Here is an 11,602-nt window from a genome sequence, read left to right as displayed (position 1 = left end):
AGATCCAGGGACACAGGCCTGGGGAGAGACTGCGCTGCATGTAGCCTGGGTGCAGAGAGGTCTGGGCCGAGCAGGCAGAAAGCATGACCCCCCCCCCCCCAATTGGTTCAGGAGCACAGGAACTTTGCCATATGGAATCAGTTTCCACCCAGAGGACCCATGCGTGCTGACCAAATGCTCAGGCCATTTGCCAACGGCAACAGCAGAGATCCAGGGATGCAGGCCTGGTGAGACAGCACTGCAAGTAGCTGGGGTGTAGAGAGGTCTGGACCGAGCACAAGGAGAGCATGGCCCCCGGATTGGTTCAAGAGAGCAGGAACTCTACTGTAGGGAATCGGTTTCCACCCACAGGGCCCTTGTGTGTGGAACAAATGCTCAGCCCATTTGCCACCAGTAACTGCAGAGATCCAGGGACACAGGCCAGGTACACGGGAAATATGGGAAACAATCACTGACAACAATACTACATATAATAAAAGATAAAACAATTGCAAGAGGAAAGCTAAAGAACTTACCCAATGAAAACCAAAACAACCTGACAGCATCAGAACCCAGCACTCCCATTACAGCAAACAGCAGAATGTCAAACACTCGAGAAAAAGAAGACTCAGACCTATAATCATACCTCAAGATGATGATGGAGATCCTTAAACAAGAAGGGAAGGAAAAGCATAAAGAAATAGAAGCTTTTAAAGAGGAAACACGACAGGCACTCAGGCCATCTGCCACCAGGAACAGCGGATATCCAGGGACACAGGCCTAGGGAGAGATCACTCCAAGTAGCCAGGGAGCAGAGAGGTCTGTGCCGAGCACTCGGAAAGTGCACACCCTGATTGATTCAGGGGAGCAGGAACCCTACCTTATGGTGTCTGTTTCCAGCTGGAGGCCCGTGCATGGGAAAAAGGCGCTCGGGTCATCTGCCACCAGGAACAGCGGAGATCCAGGGACACAGGCCAGGTACAATGGAGAGACAAGAAACAATCACTGACAATTAGATGGCAAGAGGAAAGCAAAAGAACATACCTCAGGGAAACCAAGACAACCTGGCAACACCAGAACCCAGCTCTCCCATCACAACAAACAGCAGAATGCCAAACATTCCAGAAAAAGAACACCCAGACATATACACAAGAAATGCTCCAACATACAACAAAGACACATGCACCACAATGTTCATAGCAGCCCTATTTATAATAGCCAGAAGCTAGAAACAACCAGATGTCCTTCAGTAGATGAATGGATACAAAAATTGTGGTATATTTGCACAATAGAGTACTACTCAGCCACCAGAAACAATGACTTTATGAAATTCTTAAGAAAATGGATGCCTCTAGAGAATAACATCCTGAGTGAGATAACCCAGTCACAAAAGAACAGACACTGATAATTGGATACCAACCCCAGAAAGCTCTGAATACCCCAGAAACAACTAACTGACTATATGAAGTTCAAGAAACAAAGGCCAAAAAAAATAATAATAAAATAAAAAAAAAATAAAAACCATTATCCTTAATCTAGTAAGATTTTAATGCATACTATCAAACCTTTAAAAAAATCAAGTACTGACAAAAAATGTATTCGTATACTTTTATGCAAAAAATGCTTAAATTCTGTATATTTATCTTTGTTTTTTTAAAAATAAAGTTGTTCAATTTATTAAAAAGTGATTATAGGCCATTTTCTTACTGAAAAAAAGAAAAGGTAAATATCACAAAATTTTATATAAAAAGAAATAGCAATGTATAACTTATTAAGTCATAGATGCATATATTAGGAACTTTTAATCCAGTCTATAACATAAAATATAAATTATACTTAATTTAATGTAAATATACTACTCTCATGATCAACATATTCAATATTCATTTATAGAAATTTACAAATAAAAGAGTTCTACTTAAGTCGAACTTAAGCCTGACATTCACTGAACTATTGTGATTCTGGAGAAAGAAAAATAATTTATTCATTAATAAAAATCAAAATCTACTTTTAAGTCTTAAGAAAAATGGCCACCTTGCCTAAAGCAATCTATAGTTTCAATCCAATCTCCTTCAATATTCCAACTTAATTGATCATAGAGTTAAAAAGAGAAATTTGCAAATTCATTTGGAACAATAAAAGACCCAAGATAGCAAAAACCATTTAAAAAAAAACTTTTTCGGTAAACACCATAACGATAAATTGTGATTAAAAATGCATGGTATTGCTACAGAGACAGGAAGGTAGATCAATGAAATAGAATTGAAGACCCAGAAATGAACCCACACACCTATGATCACTGGTTCTTTGATAAAGGAGCTAAAAACACCCAATGGAAATAAGGACAGCCTCTTCATCAAATGGTGTTGGTTCAACTGGCAATCAGCAGAATAATGCAAATCAATCCTTTCTTATATCCTTTTACAAAACTCAAGTCCAAGGGGATCAAAGATCTGTACATAAAACCATGTATCCTGAAACTAATGAAGAGAAAGTGGGGAAGAGCATAGAACACATAGGCACAGGGCAAAATTTCCTGAACAGAACACTAGTGGCATATCCTCTAAAATCAAAAATTGACAAATGGGACCTCATGTAATTGCAAAGCTTCTGTAATGCAATGGACACTGCCAAAAGCACAAAGCGGCAACCAACAGATTGGGAAAAGAGCTTTACCAATCCTATATCTGAGAGAGGGCTAGTATCCAATATATATAAAGAACTCAAAGAGAATCAAATAATCATATTAAAACTGGGGTACAGAGCTACACAAAGAATTCTCAACTCAGGAATATCGAATGGCTGCGAAGCACCTAAAAAATGCTCAACATCCCTAGTCATTGGGGAAATGCCAATCAAAACAACTCTAAAATTCCACCTCACATCACTTAGAATGGCTAAGATAAAAAACTAAGGTGACAGTAGATGATGGCAAGGATGTGGAGCAAAAGTAACACTTCTCCACTGCTCTTGAGATTGTAGACTGGTACAACCACTCTGGAAAATGTTCTGGTGGTTTCTCAGAAAAAAAACAAAAAAAAAAAAAAACAAAAAAACAAACAAGCAAACAAACAAAAAAAACCTACATAGTACTACCTGAGGACCCGGCCATACCACTCCTGTGCATATACCCAAAAGAAGCTCCAACAACTAACAAGGACACATGTTATACCGTGTTCACAGATGTCTTATTTAGAATAGTAAGAAGCTGGAAAGAACCTAGATGTCTTTCAACAGAGGAATAGATCCAGAAATTGTGGTGCATATACACAATCCGGTACTATTCATTCAGCTATTAAAAACAATGACTTCATGCAGTTGCTAGGTAAATGGATGGAACTTGAAGCTAAGTCCTGAGTGAGGTAGCCCAGTCATATAAGAACACTCATCATATGTACTTACTGATAAATGGATACTAGACCCGCAAATCTCAGAATAATCAAGACACAATTTACAGAACTTATGAAGCTCAAAGAGAAGGAAAGCCAGAAGGTAGATGTCTCAGTCCTTCCTAGAAGGGAAAACAAAACACTCTTGGTGGAGAATAATGGGATAAAAAAGAGGAGCATGGATTGGAGAAAAGATCATTAAAAGACAGCCTCCCCTAGAAGTCTGTCTCACATGCAGTCAATATACCCAAGCACTATTGCTTATGCCAAGTAGTACTTTGCAGAAATCTGGTATGGTTGCCTACTCACAGGCTCTGCCAGAGCCATACTGATACAGAGGAGGATGCTTGCAACTAACCTTTGGATTGAACATGAGGACTCCAATGAAAGAGCTAGAACAGGGACTGAAGTGGCTAAAAAGGCATGCGCAGAACAAAATTATCAAGTAACCAAAGCCACCACATCTTTCAGAGACTAAAACACCAACCAATGAGTTGTTATGGAGAGACCTATGACTCCACGTGCATATGCAGCAGAGGATATCATTTTCTTGCATCAATAAGAGGAGAGGTCTTTGGTCCAGCAAAGGGTCATTTTTCCAGTGTAGGGGAGTGTTAAAATAGGAGAGGGAGGTTGGGAGAGGGAACACCTTCATGGAGGCAATGGGTGGGAGAGGGAGAGGGAGAGGGGATTGGTGAAAAGAAATGTAATTTACAATTACACCTGAATTCTAAATAGAATATCCAATAAAAATAATTTTAAAAAGATAAGATTTGTTTATTTTATAATATGTGCATGATTATTTGTTTTAATTTATGTATGTGTACCTCGTCCATGCCTATGGGTGGTTGTGAGCCACCATATGGTTGCTGGGAAGTGATCCAGGGTCATCTGGAAGAACAGCAAGTGCTCGTAACTACTGAGTCCTTTCTGCAGCCTCTTTGGCTGATTCCTGCTACCCCTGTTTGTCTCACAGTCTTCTTTTTTCTATCCCCTGTCCCCAATCTTCCCCAGCTGCTTTGAAATAAAACCTGCTACAATGCATCCTGTCTCCCAGAAACTTAGGAACCACAGGACATTTTTATTCTTTAAAAAATGATACTTCATTTTACCCATGCCTTTTTTTTTTTTTTTAGTAGACTCCCTCAAAAATCTTAGGAGCTTTTCAAATAACTAAGTTAATCATGAACACAACATTCACATCTAGAATTCTTTCATACATACATACATACATACATACACACACACACACACACACACACACACACACACACACACACACACGCACACACATATTAAATTTATTTACATTTCAAATATTGTCCCCATTCCCAGTCTCCCTGCACTCCTTACTCCATCCCTGTTCACCTTAGCCTTTAAGAGGATAGTCCCAATCCACCCATTTATTCTCACCTTCATCCCTCTAGTATCCCTCTTCTCTGGTCCATCAAGCTTCTATAAGATCAAGCAATCCCCTCATACTGAAAAGGCAGTCCTCTGCTACATAGGTAGAGGGGGCTGTGGTCGAGCCCACACTTTGGTTGGTGGCTTAGTCCCTGGGAGCTTTGAGGTGTCTGGTTAGTTGATACTATTGTTCTTCCTATGAGGTTGATATTCACATCAGCTCTTCCAGTCCTTCCCCAAACTCTTCCACTGAGGTCCTGTAGCATACATTAGTTAACCAGTTAACTGCTTTGCCTCCCAGCAGGTCACAGTGTGCTGCACTAACCCAAGAGCTCTCTGGATTTGTAAATGAAAAACACACACCAGCCTATTTTGACATGCTCAATGGTTGGACACTTCTAATGTTTTCTGTGGCTAGCAAACACCCCTCCCCTCCAGTGTTCTTGTGTTAACACCTTCTAAAATCTATTTTTCATCTCTGCTATCCCCTACTCAATGGGGAATTAGCACATAGGTGTAGGTTTGTGGGTTCCTCATCTACTGGTGGGATTGTAAACTGGTATAATCACTTTGTAAATTATTCTGGCAGTTCCTTAGAAAACTGGAAATATTTCTACCTGAAGACCCAGCTATACCACTCCTGGGAATATACCCAAAATATGACCCACTATATTACAGGGGCACATGCTCCATTATGTTCATAGATGGCTTATTTATAAACAATAGCCAGGAACTGAAAACAACCCAGATGTCCCACAAAAGAAGAATGAATACAGAAAATGTAGCACATTCACACAATGGAATACTACTCACCTGTTAAAAACCAGGATGTGAATTTTTGCAAGCAAATGAATGGAGCTAGAAAATGTCATCCTGAGTGAGGTAACCCAGATTAAAAAGTACAAACATTTATGATAAGTTGATATTAGCCAAAAAGTTCAGACTACCTATGACACAATTCACAAATCATATGAAGCTTAACAAGAAGGCCCGAGTAGAGAAGTTTCAATCTCACTTAGAAGGGGGAAGAAAACAATCATGAGAGTAGAGGGAAGGAGAGACCTGGGTGAGAGGGGGTGGGGGGAGAGAAAAAATGAGGGCAAGTTCAGGTATTGGAGAAGATAAGAAAGAATTCCAGAGAACCAGGGGAGTGAAAACAAACATGCAGCAGTGGCATGGGAAGTGGGGGAAAAACACTAAAAAGTCCAAGACACCAGGGATGTAGGAGGCTCTCAGGACCCAAGGAGGATAGATTAGCCAAAATGCCCACCAGTGGAAAGATAGAACATCAAGAGTCTACCTCTAGTAGATAGACATGGCCCCCAAATATATTTTGTAACTCTACTTCTTTTTTAAATTTCTGCATTATTTTTTTCTCTTTCTTTTTTACCATATGTACAAACTGAGGCTAGACTGAAGTGAGATAGTCTGACTTTCAATTCTTCTCTAAATGGCTTGATTCATTGGAAAGTATTAACTGTGTGCTACATTAAGCAATGAAAAATGTTTTAATAATTGGAACAAAAAGAAAAACATTGCTCTTGACATGATCTTTGCTCAAGGCCATTTTAATGAATTTGGTTGCCTGCCACCATGTTTCTTCCAAGCCCATAGCTCTAAGCCGATTTCTTACATTGTTTTATTACCATGTGGTAAAAGAGCTGGCTTTGAAGTAAGAAGTAATGGCCCTACTTCTAAACATGAGGCTAAAGAGGGAAATGAAGAAATTAGTTTTCTCATAATAAAGCAGAAAGAGGTAGAGAAAATATAAAGAATTACATTTCACTCACCTCTGTGGGCACTCCAAGTTTCCAGCAGAGCCCATCTATAACGACACTTGCTTTAATTTAGTTTATAGGATTCAGGTCCTGGGCACGTAAGGAGAGAATTCTAGAAAGTGATTGGAGACAGGTTACACGAAAATACCTAGCAAAACTATTGCAGATATTTGATTCCTACTCATGTAAAAAAAAAATGATAAGAAAGTGTTCTTTATATGGAAAAGGTGTTTCACTGGAGATCAACAGACTTACTAAATACATGTTGCTAATGTTGACAAATGATGTGGAAAGAGTCTCCCAAGGGGGGAAAATGTCTTAGGTTTAAGAACAAACTCAATAGGAATTATATCAATTAGAACCTAGATTTTAAATATCAAATACTGCGTACCTAAAGGATTCTTGAATCAAATAATATAATATAATTTGTAATTGGACAATGTTTTTTTCTATTACATGGTCTGTAGATATTATTAAATTTCTGTTATATGTGGCATCATATCTTTTTGGATAGTATATAATTTTAAGTAAATTTATTCATGACACCTGTGGATTGTGTTTGTGTGTGTGTGTGTTTGTGAGTGTGTGTGTATGTGTGTATATGTGTGTGTTTGCATGTTTTAGCCAATTTTTCTATATGAGACAATTATTCTGAATGTTAGACCATGTTTTTAGAAAAACATTTTTGGGGACTGTCTGAGATTTTTATTACAATGTTTCTAAGACATGAATTATTTGTTAATTATAGATAGGGTCTAGAAAAAGAAGCATTGGTACATTCTGCCCGGGGCCTTAAACAGGCCAAGCATGGACTTTATCCCTAAGCAATACCTCCACATACTCTGGGTCAAAGTATTGGGTTGTTTGAAAAATATTCTGATCCAATTTTGTGTTATAGTATAGACTTATTCTTACTTGGACTTGGATATTAAATTTTGGTTAATATTTTACGTCTTCCTTGGTAGAAAATAAAAGGAACAACAAAATCAATGCACCAGGAAGACATCTTCTTTTCTTTTGAAACTGTCAAGCTATTTATTTAGATAATTTATTTGTTACTACTGCCCAACAGCACCAGCTTGTTAAACTCCTCATTTTACAATTTCTGCCGAAAGAAAGTGAGCTTGAGATCACATGTGTCTTAGGATAAAGCAACACTTCCTACACTAATGTCCCTGAACACTGTTACTGCTGTAGTTTTCTAAGACGTGGAAGGTTAAAGGATTAGGAACCAAGCATCCTCAACAAAATACAGAGAAAAACTGCTAACACATGTTTCTCTATCTCCGAGACTCCTCCAGAAAATTTATCTTAATAATACAAGGGTATTCTTTTTTTGATAAATAAGTCTGAAAAGTAAAAGAGGATCAGGGTGATGTTTTGGTCAGATGTAATCTCTGGGATTCTATATCAAACTGTAAAGAAATGTGTTTCTAGCCAAGAAAACTCCTAAGTGTAGTCTGTCAGGGGACTCCTCATTCAAGTTAAGTCTCGGGCAATGATGGATTGGAATTAGAGCAGCAGTTTTGCTTTGGTCAAAGTGTGAGTCCCAAGATGCACAAACAATAAGCCTGATAGTGGCAGGTGGTTTTCTGCAAAGAACAGAGAAAACATTCCAGAGGTTTCCCTGGAGCTTCAGGAAAGGTTCCTGGGGGCACTTCCACAATTCAGCATGCCTTCATTTCTTAGTTGAAAACATATGGGGCAAGAATTCTGAGAAAAGCTTCTGGTGACAGAGTATGTAGCAAAGTGAGAATTAGATGTGTGTAAAGATATTAAAGTTTAAGTGAAGTTTTGTTTTTAGCTGGTTCAAACCTTTATGGCTTACTTTCCTATGTGTCCTATGGAAGACCTGACTCAGAATATGTGGCCATTTGTTTTAAAAAAATGAAAATTTAAGGTCTTCACACAAGTAATTAAATTACAGTAATTAGGAAAAAATGCTTAATGTCTTCTTTTCTCGCTCTTCTTTCCTTCCTCCATTCCCACCTTTCCTGCTTTCCGAATTTCCAAGTGATTCAATAGTATAATAATGATCACAATTTGTTCTTTAGTAGGGTGTAATGTTAAAAAGAATTGTTTCCATCCAGTTAATGACATAATATCTGTTTGTTTTCTTCTAATTGCATTACCCATCTTAGTCGTCATACCATTTAAAAATAACATTATTACTTCTCATGAAACCATGATATTCAAAATATTTTTAAAAAGTAGACTTAAACTGTGTTTACATTATGAGAAAGCCAGAAGTCCTTGCTGTAAGCAATGTGTTTACGCACTGTGTCCAACAGAGGGCAGTGGACAACCCTCTTGTCTCTGCTTGGGCCAAGGGATAAGGTATCCTGGAGTGAATTTGTTGTGATAGATTCCTTACGGACACTTGTCAGTGTATAAGAAAACCCTGAGGTTATGTTATAATCTTAATCATTTTGTGAGGGAAACACAAGTCTTCCTTGTGAAGAAGAATTCAACCTTCCTAAGCCCTCTAAAATTATGTTTGACACATAAAAATTACCTGTGACTCTTGATTATTCCATAAATTTTGTCCAGCCTTGTTTTAATGTGGAATATGTTCCAGTCATGCTAATGTACAGAACTGAGACCCTGTTTGATTTCTTTTTCCTTTTAAGTGTTCGGTAGACTAGGGGTAAGGAAGAATAAAGAACAGAAATAAAACAGAAAAAACAGTGGTCAAATCATCTTCAGTTTGCTGCCCATCTGAGCCTTGGGGAGTCATTCACTGTTCCCAAACTTTATTTTCTTATTCAGTCAACTTAAGGCAAAATCAAACACTTCAAGGGATCAGAATGCAAAATGAGGTAATTTGTATAAATGTGCCTACTTGAAAGTCATTTATAAATGGCTATTTCTTTTACTGTCATCTTTGAAGAGGGGTGAGACTCAGTATTTTTTTCTTTAACTGTCTTATCATTAGATTAATCCAATGTGGCCAATACCCTGGGAAAGTCCACACTGAACAAGCATATATGCCTCAAGGTCCAATATTTCCCATCTCTCCAGCCACCACTGAGGAAATTCTCACAGGAACTTGTCTGGCACGCTAGTGATGTCATCAGCCACAATCCAGTTGGACAGCGTTAGACAATGTCCATGCATTGTTAGCCAAGTGATCTCAAGGAAAGAAACAATGATGCTCTTTTCATAGATGAAACATGATTTTAGGATGTGCTGAAAATATCAAGGGCATTTCCTTCCTGTACAACATAGGTCGGGTGTGAATTTAACCACTCTTCTAAAACTTAGCATCTTCCATACCACATCAATGTCTAGCTGAAAGCCAGATTTAAAATAATTGTGCATCAAGATTACTTCTTTTTCCCTCTTTCCTATTTCAAAGAACACAGTAGCTCATAGCTCTTCTTACCGAGTAGTAAGGGAATGTGTTAATGGTCTCCAGACAGACCTTCGGACCTCACTTTTCTGATCATTATTTTGGTTCCAAACTTTTATTTAATCATTTTGTTTCTTTCATTATCAGACTTTAACTCCTACCTCAGGATGTGAAAAGTTTCATTGTTTCAAACTTGTATCGCAGAAATACATAATTTTTTCCTAAATCTAGATAGGTATAGCTTATTTATCCATGCTAGAACTTCCAGGATCTTTCTAAAATACACTTTTATATTCAATTATACTACTGCTTGCAAAGTGGTCATGGTTCTTTTTTTCTATCCCGTTGTCTGAACTTCCAACTCTTTTCTCAATAGTTTGCCGGCTTAGCATGGAATCCTCTGTTCCCTGAATGCCCATCTTTGAACCTGTTTCCATTCTTGAGATGTCTTTTATTACCTGGCAGGCTCTAGTGTGGACTCATGGCTTACACCATCCTTTGTGACATTTTGCTAAGCTCTGGTTTTAGCAGCATGAGGAGGCTTACATCTGCCACTAAGTCGTGTCTGCCACTTGTTAAAGTTCCTTCCTGCTACTCGCTGCATCTTCTCTGGGGTCAGGAATGAGTCTTGTCTGCTTTTCATTTCTAACAATCAGTGTTAAGCAAACAATTAGAACAAGTAGTCACCAAGTGTTTATTGAAAGAGTAAATAAAAGAGTGAGTGAACAGCTTATCAATTTGTGCTGGGATAAAGTAGGTGAAGGGCCAAGGCTTTGTGAAAGGCTTGTATTACATCAAGCCAAGTTCTTTGATATAGATAGCCTGTTTAGGCAACTGAGGAATGTCAAGTTTAATTGATGAGTTAAATCCTGTCTTATTTTTTTCCTTTACTGTTATTCTGAAGATATGGGAGGGTCTGTCTCCTCAGAAAAATCAAATAACTTTTATTCTCTCTTTGTGCTTGTGGAAATTGTTCAAGGTCAGAGAGGGCACCAGGCATTCATTTATATGAATTAATTCAGGGATATATTATTCAGCCTTCAGAGGAGCCCTTGATGATATAACCCTGGATGTTTAATTCACAAAGCCCTGCTTAGAAGAAAATAAAAACAGCTTGGAAGATTGAGGCAGATAGCTTATTTGTTCCTCTAAAGAACATGCATTTTACTGCTTCAATAAAACAGGGGAAAAAAAAAAGAATACCAAAGGGCTCTGTTAAATGGCAGAGAAAACTGCTGCTTTAGTTATGAGTGCTTTCAGATGCATGTGCAAGGAACTGGCAGCCAGAACTTAATCAAACAAAGGTTATTTTCTCACACAATTGAAATCTAATAGAGGACGAGGACCGCTGCCACCATACCGCCAAGCCACCAATGACTCCAGTTGGCTCTCCTCTCTGCATGTGTGACTTGGTGGAAATAAGGTAGCTATTTTATCTCCAGGAAGCACTCCTGGATCACAAAACAAGGAGCAAGTATACAAAGGTAGGCAGCAAAGCCAACGGCACCGGAATCTTTCTTCAGCGTTATCCACTAGATATCACCTCTCAATGGCCACGGGACTCCACGAGCAACTGCAAGAACTTGCTCATTCTCTGCACATGCATCTGCCATTTCACACACGAATGTGGTGGACTTTGGCTTTGACAAATCTGTGAAAAGAATTTATAATCCTAGCTAGGCCAAAAGGCACACAATCCA

This window comes from Micromys minutus (assembly GCF_963924665.1).
Source record: "Micromys minutus genome assembly, chromosome: 14".
Taxonomy (NCBI): Eukaryota; Metazoa; Chordata; class Mammalia; order Rodentia; family Muridae; genus Micromys; species Micromys minutus.
Note: the sequence above shows the minus strand (reverse complement) of the source record.